Source organism: Ochlerotatus camptorhynchus, unplaced genomic scaffold (assembly GCF_037179485.1).
Source record: "Ochlerotatus camptorhynchus isolate MF236.1 unplaced genomic scaffold, CSIRO-AGI_Acam_v1.1 ptg000135l, whole genome shotgun sequence".
Classification (NCBI taxonomy): Eukaryota; Metazoa; Arthropoda; class Insecta; order Diptera; family Culicidae; genus Ochlerotatus; species Ochlerotatus camptorhynchus.
This window is the reverse complement of record NW_027040625.1, coordinates 1735689-1762350: the sequence shown is the minus strand read 5'-3', so window position 1 is coordinate 1762350 and position 26662 is coordinate 1735689. Positions and strand designations below refer to the sequence as shown.

Sequence of the window (26662 nt, the reverse complement as noted above, 5' to 3'; positions counted from 1 at the left end):
TAATTGTTCACAGAGGACAGTGCAGTGCAAAATATGTCTGGTACCACTATATATGCGTTTAGATTAATATTCAAAGTCCCTCCTTTTTTACACATTCTGCACATAAAATAGCTCACCCCTCACTGAATTTCCCGCCGATTTTTATGTATCTTCTTCTTCTTCCTCGCATTTCAAGCTTATTGCGTATGGCATATTAGCTTTTTGCGTGCTCTCAACTTAGTGTTCTAGATGCACTTCCACAGTTATTAATTGAGTGCTTTCGATGCCTGTACCATTTTTGCATTAGTATAATTGTGTGGCAAGTACAATCATACTCTATTGCCCAGGGAAGTCGAGACATTTTCCAACCCGAAAAATTCCTAGACCGAACCGGGAATCGAACCCAGCCACCTCCAGCATGGTCTTGCTTTGTAGCTGCGCCTTTACCGACTGAGCTAAGGGAGGCCAATTTTATGAATGGGGCGGGGCAAAAAGGAAAGACTTCAAATGTTAAACTTAATGCATATATACACTGAACCAAATCACCCTCCATTTATAGAATGAAACATCATTCAGTTGCAACCAAATTCCAATGTTTCTGAAAACCGTATGACAAAATCAGTCGGATGATTTTTTATTCGGAAACATGTGATGCTCTTTTGAATGGTGAATGACTATTAACATGTTTTTGTATGTATTTCGTTGACAATAAATATGTTAGATATAATGAAAAACATTCAGTATGGAAACGAATGGAATATCATTTGAGATAGTCCCATAACTAAAATCATTTGATTTCAACTATTAAATCTTTTATAACCGAAGAAAAATGGCAACACACTTTATGTGAAAGCTTGAGTGCAAAGTTGTTATATATTTTCGAAGCTCTCATCGAAATTCAAATGCTCAGATGTAAGTATACGTATCATTTTACTAACCCACATGCATTTAATATTCAAGAATGTCAGCATTCGGAATGGTCAGCGCTACTGGAACGTCGTGGTCGACCAATTTACTAACGAGGCCAGAAGATTTGTTTCCTTCCAGACACACATGCACGATGAGACTATTGAAGTTTTCATATTATTTCCCAGGCCCCATAGCAAACGTACGGATACATTTCCCAAGAGCCAGAGCAATCGCTCCTGTAATGACATCGTTGACAACTCCTGTGAGGTCTACGAAGTCAACATAAAGCTGTTGTATAACAACATCTTTGCCCCTCAGTTGGCTCTACCTAGTAATCATCATTCGTCTCTCAAGGACCCAGTTTAAATCACAACTTGTAATCAGAGGCGTAACGTGCCTCATTTGTTTACCTGTAAACCAAGCTTTGTTCGTTATTAGTATACAACCACATATCCGGAGAACTTTGAGATTTGGGCGTAATTGCTTTTGTAAACAAACACGTCCATAACTGATTTCTCGCGAATAAAAACATAATCTCTCAAAAAAAAAACTATACCAAATGATAAAGGAATCATTCCTCTACCTGTTTGTGTTGTTAGTTCTATAGATTTAGCTTTGATTCGCGAGAAATCAGCAAATGACGTGTTTGTTTACAAATTACGCCCTAATTTCGAAGTTCTCCGGATATTAGTTTTTGTTTTATCTTTCAATGCTCCATGAATTCAAGGGACATATTCTCCATTACATTGTTACATTGACATTGACAGATTCTCTTAATCGACTTTCTCTTTGTATTCCCACGGCCATGTAAAGACATTCCTAGGTATTTTCAGCACACAAATCGATACAAGAAGCTTTTATCTAGCATCCGATACGACAAACACGACAAGAAACGGTTATGTGGTCAAGTTATTAACGAAAGAGAAAGTCGACGAAGAGAATCGATCAATGTTACTTAGGACCTAATGCAATGTTCAGCTTGAAATATTCTTCTAATTTAAACTCACACATTCAAACCGGTCTGCAAGTATGATAACGTCCAAAGCGTACCAGACTGCTGTGTCCGTGTTGCTCCCGTTTAACGCGTAACTGCTGAAAGCTTCAATTACAACCAGTGCACTATGGGCAAAAATGGGTCCAAAATTACCCAAAATTCAATATCTCAACAGCACGCTGAATTCCGGCCATGAAAAACGACTTTTCCCAAGGGAAATCGTCCGGGGAACCGATTGCACGTGGTCCCATAGACCGGAGAGCCTTGTAGGTATGTATTTTGGACTATTTTACCCCATTTTCCCCTACTTTTGGGAGGAAATGTTTTTTCACAGCTCTATTTTTCGTAAAACATAAGCACTTTATGCATGGTTTTTGAATACTATGTCTTTAAACAACAGTTCATGAGGTATTAGGGGAAAACTCTTTTAAAACAGATAGCAGTAAATTAAAACTTATTTAACTCCAATTAACCTTAAAATTTAGAGGATTCTTGCCACAAAGAATCAGTAAAATGCGCTTACTGTGGCGAGAATCCTCACCCCTTGCAGGAGTGCCCGATGTACAAACAGCACTCCGATAAAGTGCAGCGTTCAATCTCTGGACGCTCCAAGCAGACATATGCTCAAATGTTGAAGGCTGCATCAGCCGTCCAAGATGCAAACCAATTTTCGGTTTTGTCAGTTGAAGAATCGGACTCTGACTCATCCGATGAAGGTGATTCTACGGTGGTACACGCACCTTCAAAAATAAACGGTTCCTCAAAAAGAAAATGCCCCTCCCCGAAAGTGCGCCGTAAGAAAACTAAAGTCACCTCCAGACGATTGCCAAATTCCCAGGGTAATGGGGATGAAAAAACAAAACCGAAGGCTCCTGTTGATCCAATCCCTGGATGCAGCAAGAATTTTCCGCCATTGCCCAACAAAGATAAAAAAAATAAAAAAGCTGCTCCTCAAACTTCTCAAAAGAAATCCAAGTCCGAACGAGGTTTGCTAGCTTTTTCGGACATTGTGGAATTCATATTAAACATGTTCAACATACAAGACCCTCTAAGAAGCTTAGTTTCTGCCTTGCTTCCAACGTTAGAATCATATCTTAAGCAATTGACTGTTTCATGGCCCCTCCTTGCATCAATCATATCTTTCGATGGATAATTCGTCGAACGAGGTTGAAGATATGATCACGGTGCTACAGTGGAACTGCCGTAGTCTAGTGCCTAAACTAGACTCGTTCAAATTTTTACTTCACAATTCTGATTGTGATATATTTGCTCTCTGTGAAACATAGCTTTCTTCCGATAAAGAACTCAACTTCCACGATTTTAACATTATACGCCTGGATAGAGACGATTCTTATGGAGGAGTACTTTTAGGGATCAAAAAGTGCTACCCTTTCTACAAAATTTCCCTTCCTGCTCTATCCGGCGTCGAAATCGTTGCTTGCCAAATAAATGTGAAGAACAAAGATCTTTGCATAGCTTCAGTATACGTTCCACCAAGAACCTCCATTAGCAGTAGTCAACTCTGGAATCTAGTTTCGATTCTTCCATCCCCAGTATTAATTCTGGGTGATATGAACTCCCATGGTACTGGGTGGGGCGATCTATATGACGACAATAGAGCGGCTATTTTTTACGATTTATGTGACGATTTCAATTTGACTATTTTGAACACTGGTGAAGCGACACGTATAGCAAAACCTCCGGCTCGAGAAAGCCGACTCGACATATCTTTGTGTTCAAGATCGCTATCATTGGATTGTCAGTGGAAGGTTATCAATGATCCCCATGGTAGCGATCATTTGCCAATCATCATTTCAATACAGTGTGGCCCTCACTCTGCAGAACCATCTCGGGTTCCATTTGATCTTACAAGGAACATCGACTGGCAGAAATATGCAACGGCGGTGACAATCGGTGTCGAATCAATAGATGCGCTTCCACCATTGGAAGAATATCGATTCCTAGCCGATTTGATATACAAAAGCTCACTGGAAGCACAAAAAAGAAAAGTTCCAAGTGCACCCTTTAAAAGGAGACCAGCCACACCTGGTTGGGACGAAGAATGCACAAAATTGTATGTAGAAAAATCTGATGCTTTCAAAGCTTTTCGTAGACACAAAACCTCCACATACTTCGAGGAATATTCAAAGCTTGAGACAAAGCTGAAACAATTAATCAAAGCAAAAAAACGCGGTTATTGGCGCAATTTCGTCGAGGGACTCTCACGAGAAACCTCAATGAACACCATGTGGAGGGTGGCTCGCAACATGCGTAACCGATCTTCTTTCAATGAGAGTGAAGAATACTCCAACCGATGGATATTCGATTTCGCTAAAAAGGTCTGTCCGGACTCAGTTCAAGCACAAAATATTCTTCGAGAAGCGTCTCCTAGCGGCGGCTCTCTGGATAGACCATTCTCAATGCTGGATTTCTCTATGGCTCTTCTTTCATCGAACAACTCCTCACCGGGAAGCGATATGATTAAATTCAATCTTCTGAAAAATCTCCCAGATATCGCTAAAAGACGCTTGCTAGATTTATTCAATTCCTTGCTAGAAAACAACATTGTACCGCCTGAATGGAGACAGGTCAAAGTAATAGCCATTAAAAAACCTGGCCAATCAGCGTCTGACCATAATTCATACCGTCCGATTGCGATGCTTTCGTGCATTAGGAAATTGTTGGAGAAAATGATCCTTCGGAGACTCGATCATTGGTTCGAATCAAATAACTTGCTATCAAATACACAGCTTGGGTTCCGCAAGAGCAAAGGAACAAACGATTGTCTAGCGCTGCTTTCCACAGATATTCAACTGGCCTTTGCACACAAGGAGCAATTGGCTTCAGTATTCTTGGACATTAAGGGGGCTTTTGATTCAGTTTCCATTGAAATTCTGTCAGACAATCTGCACAGATGTGGACTTTCTGGAATTTTAAATAATTTCTTGTACAATTTGTTGTCAGAAAAGCAAATGAACTTTTCTCTTGGAAAACTGACAACTTCCAGAATTAGTTACATGGGTCTGCCCCAAGGCTCATGTCTCAGCCCTCTTCTTTATAACTTTTATGTCAAAGATATCGACAACTGTTTGGCAGAACAATGCACGCTTAGACAACTTGCAGATGACGGTGTGGTTTCCGTAAGAGGTTCACATGCCGTGGACTTGCAAGGACCATTGCAAAGTTCCTTAGATAACTTGTCTTCTTGGGCTAGGAATCTAGGGATCGAATTCTCGCCGCAGAAAACTGAACTGGTAGTGTTTACTCGAAAGCGGTACCCAGCCCAAATGCAACTTAATCTTTTGGGCAGAAACATTACTCAATCATTGTCTTTCAAGTACCTTGGGGTCTGGTTTGATTCAAAGTGCACTTGGAATGCCCATATTACGTATTTGAAGCAAAAATGTCAGCAGAGGATCAACTTTCTCCGTTCAATTTGCGGCACATGGTGGGGTGCTCATCCGAGAGACCTCATAACGCTTTATAAAACAACTATTCTCTCTGTTCTAGAGTACGGCTCTTTCTGCTTTCTCTCGGCAAGAAAAAGTCACCTAATAAAATTGGAACGAATTCAATATCGTTGTCTGCGTATTGCTCTAGGCTGTATGCACTCAACGCATAACATGAGTCTCGAGGTTCTGGCAGGAGTAACACCCCTCCAGAACCGTTTCCGGGAGCTCTCTCTCAGAATACTAATCAAATGCGGAGTGACGAACACACTTATAATTGCTAATTTTGAAGAAATTCTTGGGCTGAACACACAATCTCGATTTATGAGAATCTACCACCACTACATATCATCAGATATGTGTCTTCCTTGTTATACTCCAGACCGTGTTCACTTCACCAATCGCAGTTCCTCAATTGAATATGATCTGACCATGAAACAAGCAACTCATGGGATTCCCGATCAACTTCGACCTATTATTATTCCGCGTATTTTTACTGAAAAGTACCAACAAGTCAATTGCATGAAAAGATATTTTACAGACGGGTCCCGTCTCAATGGATCCACTGGCTTTGGTGTCTTCAATGAAAACTCTAGCGCCTTCCGCAAACTTCAGGAACCTTGTTCCGTTTTTGTTGCTGAGCTGGCAGCAATAAACTTCGCATTGGGGATGATTTCCAACATGCCCGCAGACCATTACTTCATCTTCACGGATAGTCTCAGTTCGATTGAGGCTATTCGGTCGATGAAACAAGGTAGGCACTCATCTTATTTCCTTTCAAAGGTAAGGGAGCAGATGTGTGTGCTGGTCGAAAGATCATATATGATTACCTTTGTATGGGTCCCCTCACATTGCTCAATCCCAGGCAATGAGAAGGCGGACTCTCTCGCAAAGGTGGGCGCGCAGGAAGGCGAATTGTATGACAGGCAAATTTCACACGATGAATTTTACCATTTAGTGCGTCAGAGTACCCTTTCGAGTTGGCAAACCGATTGGGACACTGGAAATCTTGGACGGTGATTACATTCAATTATTCCTAATGTTTCTTCGAGAGCGTGGTTTAAAGGCTTGGGCTTAAGTCGTGACTTCATTCGCGTGATGAGTAGACTTATGTCCAACCACTACTCGCTAGATGCTCATCTCAATAGAATAAACCTCGTGGACAGCAACATCTGTCGGTGTGGAAACGGTTACGATGACATCGAACACGCAGTTTGGCAATGTACGGATAATGACGCCGCCAGAGAGCGACTTTTGAATACCCTCGAGGCCCAAGGAAGACAACCCTATGTTCCTATCAGAGACGTGTTGGCAACCCGTGATCTCTGCTATATGCAGTCCGTTTATGTTTTTCTTCAAATGTCTAGTATAAGAATTTAATTCCTTTTGTCTTTTGTCTCTCTTTATTAGTTTTTGTTTGTCTTGTCCCCCCGTCTCGATGAGTCTCATCGTCGCCCACTGGTCACCCACCATAGCCGGTCGAACTCCGGACGAAGCTAGAACAGCACTACCGTTCATACTGGCGACAACGCTCTGATGAGACAACGAAACCCTACCCCAAGCTCCTCCCCTGATCCTATCCTTCGAAAATGTACCCTTCTAACCTCGAGTAAGCCGCGAGTAATCGGCCCAACTCCTACTAGACATAGAATTAAGTGAATTTTGTTACACACAGTGAACAATGAATTATCGGCTCCGTAAAGCTAACGCGATTGAGCCTTCCAAATAAACGAACTAGATAAAAAAAAAAAAAACCTTAAAATTTAAAAAAAAACTTTTCATTGCAGACAACCTTTGGGGTCATTCAAACAATCGCATCGTTCAACATTTTTATGAAATAAAATAAATTTAGCGAGATTTCACTTTTACCCCTAACTTCCCTATAAAGTGTACCCCGTAGTCTGCTAACATCTCATGAACTGTTGTTTAAAGACAAAGTATTCTAAAACCATGCATAAAGTGCTTGTCTTATGATTTCATGTCTGATTTATGTTCTATGATTTCATGTCTGATTTATGTCTACTTTGGTTTTCGCAAATCGATCTAAAATCATCCATTATATGGATGATTGTCATTTGATTTGTTCATATTCCAACGGACGATAAATCGAATGACGGTCATCTCAAAATCAACTGACAATAGTTGTGGTGATGCAATAATCCTTCGATGCCAGGATGATGTTTTTGTTCAGTGTAGATGTACCAGACATGTTTTGTAGTGTCAGGTACTCTATTTTGTAATCTGTGAAAGGGAAATCACAAATCGAGTGTCATCAAAATACATGGCATGTTGAGAAATTGAGGTCGTGAGAGCAAATTTTCTCTCTAAAATTTTAATTTTTTGGCTCTCTGGAGACTGGTAGTAAAGCAGGTAAAACTGTATGGTGAAAATCATTGTTATTTAATTGTAGCTAGTTTAACAATGATTTCCAGGAAAAAAAAACTAAACGACAACGCCCCGACTAATTTATTTAGGTTGTCGTTCACTTTGTTTGACCTGAATATGTACCGAAAGCGAATTGTTCCCACTTCTCTCAAATTCTACACAGGGATTTTTATCACTTCATACCAGCGGAACAGCGCCATCTCTGAAGAAAATGGCCGGACGATATGATTAATTGAGGTTAACAGAACTAAGTCTGTACCAGTTCGGAATAAATTTTCTCATTTTAAAATTTTCCACAGATTTTTAAACTTTTACCGAACAGTTCCGCAATTCAAAAACCAAATAAAACCTTACAGAATCGCGACGAGATCTCGCCTAGTATCATACAATGTTGTATATAAGTTCGATGGAACGTATAGAAACTTCAAAATGATCCGATGCCAGGGAGATTCATGAAACTAATAATAAAGGGTGATACGGTCAAAATTTGGTCAATATCAACTTGACGTATTTCTTTCAATTTTGTATTTTAAAAACCTGAACACCCCTCATTTTGAAGGTGTGTGTGTGTAGAATGTTGCTCCTATTTTGATTTTGGAATTCACTCTTCAGTTGTCAAAATGCCGTCCAAGCAAGAAGAGCAGCGTATCAAAATTTTGCTCGCGCATCGCGAAAATCCGAGCTACTCGCACGCAAAGTTGCCAAAATCGCTAAAAGTTGCCAAATCAACCAAATCAATGTTTGGGGAACGTTTGTCGACAGCCAGGAAGTCTGGATCGGGGGGAAATCGAAAACCGGAAGCCGCTGAGACGACAAAGAGAGTTGCCGGTAGTTTCAAGCGAAACCCTAACCTCTCTCTCCGAGATGCCGCAAATAAGCTTGGTGTATCGTCTACAACCGTGCATCGAGCCAAAAAACGAGCCGGACTATCGACTTACAGGAAGGTAGTGACTCCAAATCGCGATGATAAACAAAATACGACGGCCAAAGCGCGATCCCGGAGGCTGTACACGATGATGCTGACGAAGTTTGACTGCGTGGTAATGGACGACGAAACCTACGTCAAAGCCGACTACAAGCAGCTTCCGGGACAGGAGTTTTATACGGCAAAAGGAAGGGGAAAGGTAGCAGATGTTTTCAAGCACATGAAACTGTCAAAGTTCGCAAAGAAATATCTGGTTTGGCAAGCCATCTGTACCTGTGGCTTGAAAAGCAGCATTTTCATAGCTTCCGGGACTGTCAACCAAGAAATTTACGTGAAAGAGTGTTTGAATAAACGTCTGCTGCCTTTCCTGAAGAAACACGGTTGTTCCGTACTGTTTTGGCCGGATTTGGCATCTTGCCATTACGGTAAAAAGGCCATGGAGTGGTACGCCGCCAACAACGTGCAGGTGGTTCCCAAGGACAAGAACCCTCCCAACACGCCAGAGCTCCGCCCAATTGAGAAATACTGGGCTATTGTCAAGCGGAACCTAAAGAAGACCAAAAAACTGCTAAGGGCGAGCAGCAGTTCAAGGCAAACTGGCTTTCTGCGGCGAAGAAGGTGGACAAGGTGGCTGTACAAAATCTGATGGCAGGGGTCAAGCGTAAGGCCCGGCAATTCGGATTTGGAAAAGCGGAAGCCTAACTGAATATTTTTCCTGAATTTTATACTAATTGAACTTGAAAAAGAAATTTAATTTGATTTTTTAAATAAATGATTTCACCGATTTACACGCGTTTTCCCTTGACCAAATTTTGACCGTATCACCCTTTATCTAAATTGAACGTTAAATCCGTGTACGACGGTTGCGGAGAAAAAGTTACGTATATTTGTCTGTGCACAAACTTTAAGTGACACTAACGTGAAAAACGAATGTTTATGAGACCTTAGCTATATTTTCTTTTTTTTTTTAAACGTAGGATTACGTCTTTCGGCAACATGTTGGGGTGCAATTTAAAAAAACAAAATCGACCGTGTTACGAAAACTGTTCAGGTTTTGAACACTTATAACTCTGTCAATGGCGGATGAATTTTAATTCTAAACAAGCCAATAGGTTGAACATTTTTCTTCGAATCTACTACAATGAAGACTTTATCAATTTTTAATAGGTCATTATTGAAAACTACCCAAATGTCCAACTGTTGAGATTAAAATTATCACCGATTGCCTGCAAAATGCGCTTTCCCTAACACAGATTTCAAAATCGAATTTCATTTGGTCTCAACGATCGGTGCTTATTCAATAACCGTGTCTGATCGGTCGTCATCAACAGCAGCAGCAGTAGTGTTTTTGGCGCGTGTCGTTAAACATTGTTCTCCAGTACACAACGAAAGGCTGCCCGCAAGCAACTAGCTATCAAGGCTGCCCTCTATTCACCGAAGAAGAAGGAAGAAGCCGCACCGCTGCTGATCGGATTCAGTTGCTCGTCGTGAGCCGCTGTTGGCCATCTATGCCAAGCGCGTCACTATCGTTCCAAACAACATACAGCTCGCCAGCCTCCGTGTTGAACACCCTAATAGCTCAGCATTACTCCACCACCCCAAAAAATTGTTCTTTTAAGGACCACCATAAATTATTGTTGCTTAAGAGTTAATTTTTTATTGAACGTTCGCTCACCGCATCACCCCCAAAGCTCTTTGATAATATACCCAACAACCAAACGTTTGTGGTCAAATGCGTAAGAGTATGGAAGTGGTACATAAAAATTCTCGCAATGACCGTATACCTTGTCAATTAAACAAAAACACTTCGAATTAAGATAAGGTTTTCTCCAGGACGCTAGAAAAAAGCAAAAAAAGACTCGAATTGATATGATCAGGGTGGCCAGTGAATTCTCATTTGGAAATTCCCGGTTTTTCCCGGTTCAAATCTTTAAAAAATCCCGGTGTTAATGTTCAACAAAAAACGAAATTGTACGCATTTTTAAAAACATTGGAGGTTATTTTTTGTTGGGATATCGGATAAATAAAATGTGTCTTCACTCCGTTGTCTGTACTAACACAAATATTAACCTTTCAGTACTCGCGCTGATGTACAAACACGAAAAAATATGTGAAACCTACTGACGTTGGAACTCGCTCATCGTGAAACTAAACATGGTTCATGTAATTTAAAACCCACGTCCAAAAGACCAATACTTGCATAATATTACTGAAAGGTTATTCACTGAAAGGAATTTATTGAAACGATAAAACAAAATGTGATTTAACAAGATTCCCAAGATTCTTAATCTTTGACATTTGTGTAGAGTCTGAAACTAGAACTTTTTTTCAAAATTTGTAATAAATAAAAATCTTCGTGATGCAAGATTTGGAGAAAAAAAATACTAAAATGTGTGATTTTGAGAATTTTTCAAGATCACAGATTTGTAAAAAAAAAGAACATATTTATGGGTCGTAGAGTCATAATTGTCAAGGTTCTGAGACTTGGAAGGCTTATAACGAATTACAGAACAATTTATAGAATCTTGTGGACATCTGGAATTTTAAGTAAAATTTAAAATTTAAAATTGTTAGCAAACTCTTTAAGGGAAAGCGGACATCATACATTTTTGGAAATTCAAAAGCAGTTGTTTCGTTTAAAGCCGAAATTCTGTCAATGATAATGTGTCCACTATGGTAGGCAAGTAGAATGCAATGACCATATTTTCATGAACGGAATTTTAGTTTTGTACTAAAAAACTGCTGTTGAATTTTTGAAAATTAATTACTTCCCCTTCCCCCCAATATTGAACAGGTGTTACAAATGAATCCAAGATCTCTAACCAGAGTAAACTTTCTTTTAACTAGTTTCCTACCGACAAGCAGGCTTACTCATATCGGGCTTATCCGCTGCCACTGCCGTTCCACTTCCACTAGCATCAGTCGTAAAAGTGGCTTTAGTGATTAAATTTTAGAAAATAGTGACTTACGTGACTGTTTGGTGTAAAAGTGACTTTTTAGTAACTTGCAGACATCTGGAATTGCTAGTAAAATTAAAAATTATTCAAAATGTTAATTTCTAACTAATAGGAGAATTCCCACATAATTTTCAAAGGAGAAGTTCTGAGCAAAATTCCAGCATTATTTTGACATAAAGTCCATAGAAATTTTTAGAAGAATTTGGAGGGATTTCTTTGGAGAGGAATACAAGTTCTAAATTAAATTCTTATGCAATTTAGGAAGAAATAAAAAAGGAGTTTTGAAAAACAAAAACTTTAAGGAAAATTCCTACGTGATTCTGGCGAGATTTGTATGGGGATCGTGAGAAAAATGACAGATGAATTTGAAGAAGAATTCCAAGAGAATTATGATGAGAATTCAACAAGAAACAGATTTCTAATAGTGTTCTGGGGATAATTTCAACCCTAGTGCAAAGATTCAATACAGAGCTCCAACAAAATTGATTGCAAGAAAATTTGCTGATAATTAGAAAGAAATTATTTAAAATACTCCAAGGGATTTCTAAATAGAATTTCGAAAGATTCCAGCTGCTTTGAATAGAGTTAAAAGAAAATTTTTAAAGGAATTTCAAAGGAATCAAAATCTCCGAATAGGTTCAAGGGAATTCTAAGAAAGATTCCAATCAAACTCTGAGAAGAGGTTTCAAGGAAGTTCCAAAAAGAATTCAACGGTAATTACTACGCGGAGTGTTCAGCAGAATTCCATTTTAATTCAGAGCAGAAATCCAACTTAGTTCTGGAATTCGTATCATGAGAATTTTGAATAACGAAAAATTAAAACCCCCGAAAAGAATAGTTCAGATTCGGTTTTTACAAATATTTGTTTCCCAAGTCCAGCATCATCAATATTTTCTTTTAAGGTCCATTCACTTTAAATCTGAGATCTAAACGACAAAAATCAATTTGAAATATTGCTGAGTGATTAATTCTACAAGAATTTATTCAGCAAATAGAGCCAAGACATTTATTTAGTAAACAATCACTCTGTTTGAATGGATTATTCTGAAATTCTGGTGTTATAATTTGTTCTTATGGTAAGGTAAATTTATTTTTCCCGGTTCTTTCGTTGAATTCCCGGTTATGTTTCGAATTCCCCGATAATTCCCGGTATTCCCGGTTTACCCGTTTCGCTGGGCACCCTGTATGATTGATCGCGAGAAAAAGAAGTTCCTCCAATCAATTTTCGTTTTTTTGTTTTATCATCCATTGAATAAACCAAAAATGTTGTGCGTTTTGTGCGTTATTATTATTATTATTATTTAGCTTTATTAAGGAGGCTTTCAGCCTTGGGCTGGTTCGCCTCCAAATTTTGTGCGTTAAAATACGTAATTTTATCATCAGAAAACGAGGCGTTTCCGAAATGGGAAAAAGTGGTTTCCCTAATACAGTCACCGAATCTTGATACCGATCGCGTAATTCTACACGTAATAACAACATCAACAACCTTTAAATTTTCAGCATTCCAGACTTTGCAAAATCCTGGATATACAAAGATTTTTAAAATCGCACACATTTAGTCAAGATTGCAAGCAAAGAACAAAAAATTAGGATCCCAGATCCCAGTGTTGTCGGGTTCTTAAACTTAGACAAAAAAATCGCAAGATCGGATTAATTTTAATACCGTCCCTGTTTATATGATCTGCCAAATTTTTGTGTTTAGAGTCGTGTTTATTAACTCTGATGTCGACATTCAACCAGCCGGTCATTCTTGATCGGGATTTAATCCGAGGATAATATCGGTTGGAGCTTACCACCATAAGAGAATTGTTTGAGATTCCAGACATAGGAGTTTTACGGAATTTCGCATTCATAAAAATACAGTGAAGATCCTCACCCAAGAATGATTGAGTAACATTCTAGATTTTGGATGACGACATAGTTGATATTGGTATAAAATAGAAAAATTTACGAAAGCTACGAACAGACCAGAAATGCGACACGTTTACATTTTATTACTTTCGGACTGGAACTTCTTTCTGTGATTATGAACATATTTTTTTTTAATGTGATTCTTTATATTTTTTTATATTGCAAATTGTACAAACCTTTCAAATGAAATTCGCTGTTAAAATCAATACAGAACTCTGAACTCCTTAACGTAAATTAGTTACAACATTTTTCAGATTTTGAAGAAAAAAAAATAAATGCCCCTTACCCCCTGCCTCCTTTGTCCCATTCATTTATTTTGAAGGCTCAATCACGATGGCTCTACGGAGCCGATTTTTTTGTTCCAAATTAATAAAAAAAAAGATGGTCACAACTGAGTTCAATTCTTCCCGGGAACTTCAAGATGGTAATTGATCATTGCTAATATTGAAATCCTTTCAAGACTTTCTTTCAAGGCTCAAGAAACCACCGCTCAATTTATATTCTTTTTCTGTTTGAAATACTCTTCAATCATCATCATTAGTATTCACATCCTTTTAGTATCCTCAAAGAATTGTCGCCAATGAGTCTTTAGGAAGCTCCTTAGAGTTTAACAACATATCCTTTGATGTTCTGTTCACTTTATGTAGACTTTATATATGTTTGCTGCATAGGATTGCATTTTTCTAGAATAAATTATTGAAGAAGTTAGGATCTTTACAAAATGTACCCGGAAACGTCGATAACTTCCCTAGTAAAAGTACGTCGAAAAATATCTTATAAAATGCTGTCAATATTTTTGAACATTCTTATTCCACTTTTTCCGCAGTCCATTGCGTTCTGCAGCACACAGACAGCATCCAAAACAGCCATAGACGCCACTAATTCAAACTAATCAAGCTTAATTGCTAAGAAAAGCAGCGCATGAGCCGTTGTTGCAGCCATCATTCGTAACGATCCATATATCTCGAAGTCGTCGGAATCGCGATATATCCGTAGAATCTTCTTTCTCCCTTTTGAAAGCAATTGAGCGTGCCCTGAGAAGATAACACTTTAATTGTAGCAGCAACGGAATCCGAACTGCAACCGGGCCAGCCGGGAATTAATGGATCAATTTAACAACACCAGAGATGACTTTTTTTATAGTTGAGGGAACCGTTATTTGATAGTAGAACGGAGTAAACTTCGACGGCAACTATCAGTATAAGGTAAGTTGTGTCGATATCGGCAGGCGTGCCTTTGCAGATAAATTTTCAAAAATGATAAAGAAACGAGTTCGAATGATTTCTAATTTACGGGTGAAAATCCCAAAAAAGTGTGAATAATGCATGCAAAATAGTAATATGATTCCTATTTTATACAAAATTTAGCAACAAAATTATAAAAAAGTACCGCTAAATTGTCGTAAACAATATGAGCATTGATTTGTTTTCGGCAACCAAAATTTAAACGTTATATTCACTGTATTTTTCCATCAAAACACTCCGCTGAATGTATTTAAACGATTTCTTAGTCTTCAGCTTCAATATTGCTACAGTTTTAAGACTGAGCAATTCTATTATACCAGATTTTCCTTTAAATGAAATATACGAGCATGGGTATGAGCATGATTGACCGCCCACGGTTGCTACTCTTTTATTGCCAGATCAGCTGTACTTACGCAGAGAACCAATAGACGATGCTTGGGACTAGCAATCATCCTCAATGTGTAAAAACTGGTAAACTAGGCAATACCAGCGCCGGCCGCGCCCGAACGCAGGTCAAGAAAGGAATGGGTAGGAATGTGTTGACGTGACACTCGCTTTGATGGAAGTCGAGAAATCCTCTGCACTTCCACGAAGAATCACTGGGATGTTGGATAAGAGGGTAGGGTTTGCAGCAGGGTTCGTTTTGGTAAACGATAAGCTGAATTGACGTCCTAACGATAGGGAGGGGTACTGTATAAATAAATAAAAAGGAATGATTTCACTCAAATAACCAAGTGGATCTGCACCAACATCTACTGGCCTCCTCGTAGACTTTCTCCGACCCATCGCAGGTATCTCCTTAAAACACAAACGTCAACATTCCGGATCCATCTCGTCGATATATAATTAATACAGACAACCCCGATTTTAGTCACTCAATTTCTTTAAACTCAAGCTATATATGAATATTTTAATTGACCACTTTGTCAAGCAGTTTTGGCGTGACTTTCTACCAGCGATTTCACAAAACTGGACCAACTAATTTCTATTTTTAATTATAAAACGCACAAATGTTGGCTACTTTTCTCGAGGTTCTAGAAGAAAAAATCTCAAAATAATGTTTTATTTCAAAGTTTAAGCGGTAGTAAACGTCATTTTAAGTGCTCGAATAATGTGGTTAATTGCATGGTATGATTGAACTCAACTTTGCCTATTTAATGAATCCACACTTTAAGTAAAGAAACAATTTGCTAAATAATCGAGGTTAATTGAGCATACAAGAGCTTTCAAAACAAGTATCAATGAATTATTCTTGAAATAGCAAAACTCAGCAACGGTAAAACAATTTAAAAACATTGGCCTAATATATGAAGATATTCAATTTATTCTCTGGGTAATCCAAATTCATAATCATATAATAACCATATTATATTAATAATAAAATAAAATTTAAATAACAATGATTTGCTATTTGAAACACCTTCTGGTCCTTCAGGATCTGCAGGACAACTATTTTCTGTAAATGAAAATTTATAACTATAATAATGATATAATGAGATTTTGAATATGTGAAATAAAAATAATCAACTAGTCATGTAATATATAAAATATCAATGTAAAATAAACAAGTATTACCAAATACAAATAAGCTCGATTTTAATTAACCTCAGTACATTTAATTGATTTGAACTTTTGATATTTTATTGGAATTGAACCAAACACTTTATTATGCACCATGGAATGGTTTAACGCAATATGGAATGCTTTTAAAAATATTGGTCAACTTTAATAATGAATCAATAGTCAGACAAATCGAGGTTCCCTCCCCTTGGCTAGTTTTTGCACCTTGCTGTTGGTGGGCGGGCTTGATTTCATGCTTTATAGTGGAGTGTTGGAGACGGCAGGTTTATGGCCGGCGTTGCTGGCTCATGCCGCGATAGAATGGCGCCATAGGCAGGCAATGGGGATTACTAAGCTTCCCCTCTCTGATAAACCACTGCATGAGAGAACCAAAGATCTAGTCTAGCACTGATAGTATCACACTTGTTACTCCTTTAATTGAGAGCCGCGTCGTAGTACGCTTACGTATAGGCACTGACGTTGGGTGTGATAGTGGCGGGTTTTGCCGCAAATCACTCTTATTTTATTTATTTTTACGCAGATAGATTCATTTGGGTTTGCAAGGGAATTATACTATTGAAATATTTCAGAAAGTGCCCAACAGTGCTCCTTCTATTTGCGTGACAAGCTTTCATTGTTGTTTTCATTGAAGTATTACTCAGGAAACAATGTTAAACATCATTTTTGTACATGGTATTGCAACTAATCTTATATGTGCTTCATTTTGATTTGGGATAAGTGTTTGAACTATGGCTCGGGATTTCCACTGTGGCGTGCTTCTATTGTGACATACCCATACGTATTTTTGTGGTTCGACATAGTGGAAGCGTGTGAGCATAGTTGGAGCATATACCCTATATAATTTAAAAATCAGCTAGGAAACTAACTTCAAAATTAAGCATTTTAGTCACATGAAGGTGTTACCTGGGTCGAACTAAGATATAATAAATAGGTATAGGCCAAAATCAAAAGTACTTGAAACACGTTTAATTTTAGATTTCAAGCACAAGTGCAGGTACTTAATAAAGCTCGGGTTAAAATTGATTATGTGAATTAGAGCTTTTAATAATTTATTAAATTAGACTGATGAGATATCATAATCATCAAACCAACGTAAATAAGAAAATTCAAAAAGTCTAACATTAGGTAGATTAACAAAAGAATTAGGATGCGGGGGGGTCCGCTTAGGGAGACAACTCACCTTTAAAGTTGTAGAATAAATCTTCTTATTTAGTCTTGAACTTTAATAAGAAAACGCAAGCAGACCAATAGAATTAAGCAGATTAACAAGGAGAGGAATAGTTTAGGCTGTCGGAATCAACGCGCCTACGTCTACGGAGCTTACGCAGAGATGATTCGCAATGCGGTAGAGCTCACCAAAAGTTTTTTTGAGCTTCTGTAGTATATAATTTGTTCGGTACGGTCGCGAAATCTTGAAATGATTGATACGTGCGGTAAAATAACTAAATTGAAACAAAGCTCAACAGTAAAATAAGTAGAATATATAGGGAGGAAACCAAAATTAATCAACTTGTCAACATAGGTTATCACATTTATTTTGGTGGCACTCTTTAAGTGATAATAAGCTGTTTTTTCTCTACGGTTGTTTCGCGTGGCGTTCACAATTTGCGCGATTTTCGTATCTTACGTAATTTAGATGTTTAGCTCTAAACGGTTTTATTGACTCGAGGTCGTTCCTTAAGCGGTGTTGGTACAGGTTAAACCTTTGCCGACTGTCGGATCCAACGCGCCTACGTCTACGGAGCTCACGCAGAAGTGATACGCAATTCGGTAGAGCTTGTCAAACGCTTTTGAACTTATGTAGTATAGAATTTGTTCGGTATGGTTGCGAAATCTTGAAATGATTGATGAAGTCAATCAGGCTAAGGCCTTGTTGTCCTCTGCTGTCCGAAGAAGTCGTCTCCACTCTACTCGATCCATGGCCACAGTTCGCCAGCCTCGTAGTCTGCGAAGGGTCCGCAGGTCACCTTCTACTTGGTCGATCCACCTTGCCCGCTGCGCGCCTCTTCTTCTTGTTCCTGTTGGGTCGCTTTCTAGAACCATTTTCACTGGGTCGTCGTGCGGCATTCTTACGACGTGCCCAGCCCACCGTAGTCGCCCAATTTTTGCAATGTGGACGATGGATGGTTCTCCCAGCAGCTGGTGCAATTCGTGGTTCATTCGCCTCCTCCACGTTCCGTCATCCATCTGCACTCCACCGTAGATGGTACGCAACACCTTCCGTTCGAAAACACCAAGGGCGCGTTGGTCCTCCACGAGCATAGTCCAGGTCTCGTGGCCGTAAAGGACCACCGGTCTAATCAGCGTCTTGTAGACAGTCAACTTCGTGCGGCGGCGAATTTTATTCGACCGGAGCGTCCTCCGGAGTCCAAAGTAGGCACGATTCCCTGCCATAATGCGTCTTTGAATTTCTCTGCTGGTATCATTTTCGGCGGTCACCAGTGAGCCCAAATACACGAACTCATCGACCACCTCGATTTCGTCACCGTCAATCTGAACTCGGGGTGGGAGGCTAACATTGTCTTCCCTAGAACCTCTTGCTTTCATATATTTTGTCTTTGATGCGTTGATGGCAAGTCCAATCCGTCTAGCTTCAGCCTTCAGTCTGATGTACGTTTCCGCCATCATCTCAAAGTTCCGTGCCATAATGTCAATGTCATCGGCGAAACCAAGGAGCTGGATGGACTTCCTGAATATCGTGCCACTCGTGTCTATCCCAGCTCTTCTGATCACACCTTCTAACGCGATGTTGAACAGCAGACACGAAAGTCCATCACCCTGCCGTAACCCCCTTCGAGATTCAAAGGGACTCGAGAGTGTCCCCGATACTCGAACAACGCACGTCACTCGATCCATCGTCGCCTTGACCAATCGCGTCAGTTTATCCGGAAATCCGTACTCGTGCATAATCTGCCATAGCTGATCTCGATCGATTGTGTCGTATGCGGATTTGAAATCGATGAACAAATGATGTGTGGGCACGTTGTATTCGCGGCATTTCTGCAGAACCTGCCGAATCGCGAAAATTTGGTCCGTGGTAGCGCGGGCACCCATGAATCCCGCCTGGTATTGCCCCACGAACTCTCTTGCATATGGTGACAGACGGCGGCATAGAATTTGGGAGAGTACCTTGTAGGCGGCGCTCAGCAGTGTGATCGCGCGGTAGTTGCATTAATCCAACTTGTCGCCCTTTTTGTAGATTGGGCATACGACACCTTCCATCCACTCCTCCGGTAATATCTCCTCCTCCCAAATCTTGGCAATTACCCAGTGCAGCGCTCTAGACAGTGCTTCACCACCGTATTTCAATAGCTCACTTGGTAGTTGATCTACACCAGTTGCTTTGTTGTTCTTCAGCCGACCGATCTCCTCCTCAACTTCTAGAAGATCAGGGGCCGGTAGCCTGTCGTCTTCTGCGCGTGCTCCAAGGTCTGTTGCCGTGCCACCTTCGTTTTCTGCTGCTTCACCGTTGAGGTGCTCGTCATAGTACTGCTTCCACCTCTCAATCACCTCACACTCGTTCGTGAGAAGGTTACCGTCCAAGTCCTTGCACATATCGGCTTGCGGCACGTAGCCTTTGCACGAACTATTTAGCTTCTCGTAGAACTTCCGTGTGTCGTTTACGCGGTACAGATTTTCCATCGCCTCGCGATCTCGATCTTCCTGCTGACGCTTCTTCCTTCGGAAAACCGAGTTTTGTCTGTTCCGCGCTTGTCTGTATCGCTCCACATTCAATCTCGTGCGGTGTTGCAGCATTCTCGCCCGTGCTGCATTCTTCTCCTCTACTAACAGTTTGCATTCGCCGTCAAACCAGTCATTTCTTCGGTCCGGGATTGCAGTACCTAGTGCCGCTACAGCAGTACTACCTATGGCTGAACGGATGTCCCTCCAGCCATCTTCAAGAGAAGCTGCGCCAAGCTGCTCTTCCGTGGGTAGTGCAACTTCCAGCTGCTGCGCGTAGTCCTGGGCAACTCCGGTGTCCCGTAGTTGCTCAATGTTGGGTCGTGGCGTTCGACTTCGACGTGTGTTATGCACCGTCGAGAGTTTTGAGCGCATGCATACTGCAACTAGGTAGTGGTCCGAATCTATGTTCGCACTGCGGTACGTGCGGACGTTGATAATGTCGGAGAAGAATTTCCCGTCGATTAGAACGTGATCGATTTGGTTTTCTGTATGTTGGTCAGGTGATCTCCAGGTAGCTTTGTGGATATCCTTGCGGGGGAAAAAGATACTTCGAACTACCATACCCCGGGAGGCTGCAAAGTTCACGCATCGTTGGCCGTTGTCGTTCGATACGGCATGCAGACTGTTTGGCCCGATTGCCGGTCTATACATTGCCTCCCGTCCTACCTGAGCGTTCATGTCGCCGATGACGATTTTGACGTCCCGTTGCGAACAGCCGTCGTACACCTGCTCCAGCTGCGCATAGAACGCTTCTTTCTCGTCGTCGGGTCTCCCTTCGTGTGGGCAGTGCACGTTGATGATGCTGTAGTTGAAGAAACGGCCCTTAATCCTCAACTTGCACATCCTCGCGTTGATCGGCTGCCAACCAATCACGCGTTGGCGCATCTTACCCAGCACTACAAAGCCGGTTCCCAGCTCGTTGGTGGTGCCACAGCTCTGGTAGAAAGTAGCCGCTCGATGCCCGCTTTTCCATACCTTTTGTCCCGTCCAGCAAAGTTCCTGCAGTGCTACGACTTCGAAGTTGCGTGGTTGAAGTTCGTCATAGATTAACCTATCGCAACCCGGGAAGCCGAGCGATTTGCAGTTCCATGTTCCGAGTTTCCAATCGTAGTCCTTATTTCGTCGCGTAGGTCTGTGCCGATTGTTCCGATCCGTATTTCTTTCTTCGGTATTTGCAACTTTGTTTTTTTTTCCAGGGCGGCTTGTTGGGCCTGCCCCAACCCCCTGTCTCGCCGGGGGACCATCGTGCACAGCTCTGTTTAGAGTCCCACGCTGGCACTAGGACGGTGATCAGCCGCTCCTAACATGGAGAACAGACGCCGTTTTGAGTCGCACCTCCATGGTGAGCAGACGCTCAGGTTTGGTGAAGCATTTCCTCTATCACCGTACTATGGTTACCGCGCCAGTGTTCGCGTCGCACCTCTTCACTTTGCTATTGCCGGACTGGCAACATTGCCCAGGCTACGCCAACCAGCTGTGTCCATGTTTCAGCTGGTAGTCTTTTGTTATCATATGACTCGAGGAGGCGTGAAGTAGGAACTTGTGAGGACCAGGGCTAGGTATTCCGCTCCTTCCAGGTTGTCAACTCACCATTTTGTAGCCTTGAAATGATTGATACGTTCTTTAAATTAACTAATTTGATACAAAGCTCAGTAGTAAATAAGTAGAATATCTAGGGAGGAAACCAAAACTAATCAACTTGCCAACATAGGCTTTCACATTTATTTTGGTGGCACTCTTTAAATGATAATAAGCCTTTTTTTCTCGCTTCGGTTGTCTCGCACGGCTTTCGGAATTCGCGCGGTTTTCGGAACTTACATAATTTAGGTATTTCGTTCGAAACGGATTTACTTATTCAATCGGTTTACTACGCGGATGTATCTACGCGCACACGTCGCAGCATTTTTTCTATAACTATCTTGAAACAATACATACGGAATCCAGTGTTCAAGCGGCCAACATAGGCTATCCTTCTGCTGTATTGTCAAAGATAGAAGCGAAATTTATTCAAATGGGTCAAGTCTTGAAAACTAAGCTGTCACGCAACTCCAGCTTGAAACCCAATAAAAAAAATAGTTAGAAAATCGAGGTTATTTGGACAGTTAACAGTTTACATGCACTTGTTATCATGCATTACAATGTTTTTGTATTTTCCTGAACGAAGGCTGAAAAAAGTGAACCATTATTATTCCCATTATATTACTCTAAAAATATCGAAGAGCTGAAAATAAACTTAGATTTAAATCAGTAAATCCAGCCTAATACTCATACATAGGATTTCCAGTGAAAACTACGCTGAGTGCAGTGCGCGTGTGGTTAAGTACTTATTCTGCAACAAATTAATTCCGTAATGGATCCGGAAGTTAGTATAATAGTTAAAACTAGCCGTTTCATTCTAATTAATTACAAATTTTTCGGTTATAGATCTCAGTGGATTTCGATGTGATGTTTCCTAATGCTGGCGACTTCAATGAAACCTGGGAAATTTTGCAGCCAAAAATACTGGCTAAACACCACAGCTTGCATTCATATATCAAATCCCGTGAGAAAATTTGCTGTGAAAATGTATACATTTTTGATTATGTATTTGTGAATTACAGAATTTATTCGAACACTTGTTATCGTAAAGGACAAACATCCAACTCGTGGGACTAAGCGCGCAATTCAAGGACCACAAAAGATCACAAACTACTTGGATCATATTATCGAGTGGATCAATGTATGACTAATCAATAATTTAATAACTTATCCTAATTTGCAAATAATACTAATGACCTTTTTCAGCCCGAAGACGACGCCGAGCAATTCGCTTTTGGCTATTCTAAGACCAAGCTACCGATCTTAATCATAAAGGCAACACAGTATGAGGAAGCAGCAACATACATTCGTTTGAATAAACGTGTGTTTTCGGCAGGCTGTGATATTCGCCGAGCATTTTTGCTTTTGGTTAAAACATACTTTATTTTCAAATTCAATTTTGAACCGTCTCTTGCTAATTTTTACAATTTTTTGGAGTCGTTTTGACCGTGGATAATATGACGACAACTACAAATAACTTTATCTTTCAGCTCAACTAACAAAATGTTGATATGATATATGATACGGTATGGAAATTAAATTGAATTTGATTAAATTAATCAAAATGATTCAAATAAACCGAAGTTAATTTTGTTTTGAATAAACCAGTATGATTAAAACTAAAAAGCTGCTTTTCAGTACAATGATAAATATTGCTGAATTCTGTCAGCAAAGAGCTGTCAAATTATGCGATTGCCGAATTAGCTGAATTTTTAGCAAATCTATTAAATATGCTGATAATTCAGTAAACCTCTGTCAAGCAGAATGACATTTCACATTGCTGAAAATTTCAGTAATTTTATTTTGCTGAAATGATTGCTGAAATTTCAGTTCGGCAAAATTCAGCAAAACATTGCTGACTTCCAGTGATAAAAATTTGGTGTGTACACGGTTTTTTTTTTTCTTATTTTGACAGAGTGAAAACGAGACGATGAAAAATACTGAATTTTCATCAATCTTGTCAAGTTGCTGGTTTTCAGTTAAAACGAACCAAATTGCTGATTTTCAGTAAAATCGTAGATTGCTGATTGCTTTTCAGTAAACCATTACTGAAATCTTTTTTTTTTTTTTTTTTGCTTCAGGCTAAGACCATGGCTGGTCCATCTCTCCGCTGAAATCTTTGATCAATTGTTGTTGTCTAGGTAGGGCCCAGGTGAGGGAGCTGCCTCCCTGGCGTCGGTAGCATTGGTGCTCAGCACGGAAAATAAATCAAGGAAAAAAACAATAAAAAATATGTTTCCGCGATTTTCACGACTGAAAATTCAAATCCGCGAAAGTATCAAAATCCGCGCCTGTTGTAACAGCCCTGCCAATTTAAAAGTTTAAAGAGCAAGTATTTGAGTCATTTTGTACTGGTAATCAGGCTTCAAAATATTTTGCAACTAATAATGGAAAACTGGATAAAACTGATGAATTTAAAAAAAAACTGTTTGCAGACTGGATGCGTCAAAAAAAATGGAAGAATCCAGTTTAAGGTGTTTCGCTGTGAGATCCTTATTTTCGTAACCACTTCAAAACTTTAAGTGCACAAATATCAGCTTCTACGATACGTACCACAACGAAACTATTACTTCACGTTTGCTGTACTGCAGCATACTTAAAGTAGCAATTTCAGGTGAAATGGGGTATTGATTGCCGAATTGTGTGTAATTGAAAACTCTAAGTGGAAGTGCATGTATAGCCTACGTGGTGGCTATTTGTGGACTCTAAGAGGAATCACCTCAAACTGGAATGTTGGCATCACCTCGGGTATCACTGCCAGTGTTCGGAAAAACTCAAAAACTCAAATCTCACACGGTGAATGAGAACGACTCTAATTTGAGTTTAGTTCACTCATAATCGCCAAAAGTGCAGGAACTCAGCGATGAGTAAAATTTGTCTCATGGTTTCCTGTGGAAAACCTAAAAAATCTGCCGGAAAATGAGGAAATTGACGAAAATTTTATTCAGTCTCGGAGTAGTATCAATAGACTGAGTGAGTCCAATCTTTACTTTTCTCATATTCGGGAATTTTTCCCTGGAAAATCCTGGAAAAACCTGGGAAAACATGAGGCAAATTAACTCATCGCTGAGTTCGTGCACTTTTGGCGATTATGAGTGAACTAAACTCAAATTTGAGTCGTTCTCATTCGCCGTGCATGCATGAGTTTATGTGCCTGTGAGTTTTGCCTTGCAAAATTCAACGTCGCAAAAAACACCGATGAGTTTTCAGGTTCAAAAATGCATTACTTTATATTTTGGCGTTATTTGTTGTTATTACTATTGTTTGTGCATCAGGGGTTGAAAAACTAGCACAACATCCATAGGCATGATATCAATTGACGTTTGAGTGGTTTTTATGAGTTTAAAACTGGAATGATTTTTCGGCGTTGTAGTGTGAGTGCATGAATATGCATGAGAATCTCAAGCGTGAATTTTGTTTGCCAGATTCGTACGCGAGTTTATTCTCGCAGGGAGGCTCAATGAATGAGATTTGAGAATGATTTTCCGAACACTGATAAATGCACTGTACATCATAATACACGATCAATTGTAAATCGTGATAATTATTCTTGAAAATTATCATAAACAATTCACGCCATTACAATCAATTCTGCAATCTTTGTCATAGCACTTCAGTTTCTTCGCGATTTTTACGATTTTCGCAACTGAAAGTTCAAATCCGCTACAAATCCGCGAAATCCCTGCATTTGTAGCCGTATGCCATCAATGTGTGCCGATCCCGAAGTAAATAAACCCTCTATTTTTATGCTATGATTCGGCACGTTTCCATCGGTACTACTACTACTGTCATGATCAATATTATCATCTCATCATCATCATCATCATTATGATCAACATAAAAGCAAAAACAAATCACACGAACACCACCTCAGCCGTTGTTAACCAAGCTCCGGTGTGTGCGTCTCATAGCATGTTGAGCATAAAAATGCAATGCCTATAAATACTACTCCACCACTGCGAAAATTGTGTTCGTGTGACGGTGTACACATAGGAAAGTCAGTCTACTACGATCAGACTGTACTCCATATACAGAACAATGACAGCCCACGGAATTTTTTATTGACTCGTTATAAACAAGCGAAAATGTTGGGTTCAAGTGGCATTGTTTTTTTTTAATACCTTTACCTGTATTTCCCAGGACATTGTGCTAATTTACCGCCGAGAAGATTAAGACAATCGGACTTACCTCGAAAGCTGATGTAATTCTAATTATCCCTGCGGTGTCCTTCGGCAATTTCTTCTTTGCTAACTTTGGACTGGACGGCTTACTGCCAATGCCAACTGAGATCAATCCGTGACGTGAATTAATCTCCGGGCAGTTACCTCCTATGGGTAATTGAGTTGGATGCTCGAAAAAAAAATTGTACAACCACTAATGACAGCCAAATTCGGGAGATTCTCATACACTACAAGCAACGAACCTTGCCGTTTTCTTTCGGGATGTGCAACAAAATGATACAATTTTGCAAAGCCCGTTCTCCTTTCATGACACACTGCTCAACTTCGAACTTTATTCAACACTGAACACTGGATTTTTTCGGAAGATTTTTGCAACGACTGTCGGTCCGGAACGATAGGAACCTTGTTTTCACTGAAAGCACCGGAATAAAAATCACGATTTCGCGTTTCCTGCTGTTCCTTTATTTTGCGATAATTTCGCGGCGAGGCAAAACCGCAATAGCACCACCGAATATAGGAACTTTGTACGTGTGCTTCAAGTCTGCACGCGAATCAATTTCGTGGAAAGAACAGTCACTTCACTATCCCATAGAAATCCAAATCCATAGCCCAAAACCACCACCAAGTTGACCAAGACCTTCGCCAAACTACTGTTGAAAAGCGCTGCGCTGAGACGGCTGTGGCTGATGCATCTTCTCTTGGCTGTGGGTCGGGAGGATTGGGCATCTCGCTCTCGCTCACCCGCACTGTAATTTGGTATTCACGCTCGATGCCAACACGAGACGGATGGATAGGGATGAGACGAGCCCGTTTTGTTTGTTGTTCGATTCTCTGCTGCTGGTTGCTGCTTCTCATCGCAGTTGGCTACGCTAGTCATCAGCGATG

General features: G+C 40.1%; 1 protein-coding gene across 1 annotated transcript in view; it reads right to left on the bottom strand.

Annotated features, from left to right (window-relative positions):
- Positions 1–26406, bottom strand: part of S (Star) — a 150482-nt gene extending 124076 nt beyond the window's left edge. Inside the window, exon 1 of the mRNA XM_065220866.1 lies at positions 25785–26406. The gene's annotated coding sequence lies outside the window, so the exon portion shown is untranslated. The remainder of the gene's footprint in view (positions 1–25784) is intronic.
- Positions 26407–26662: the final 256 nt, after the last annotated feature.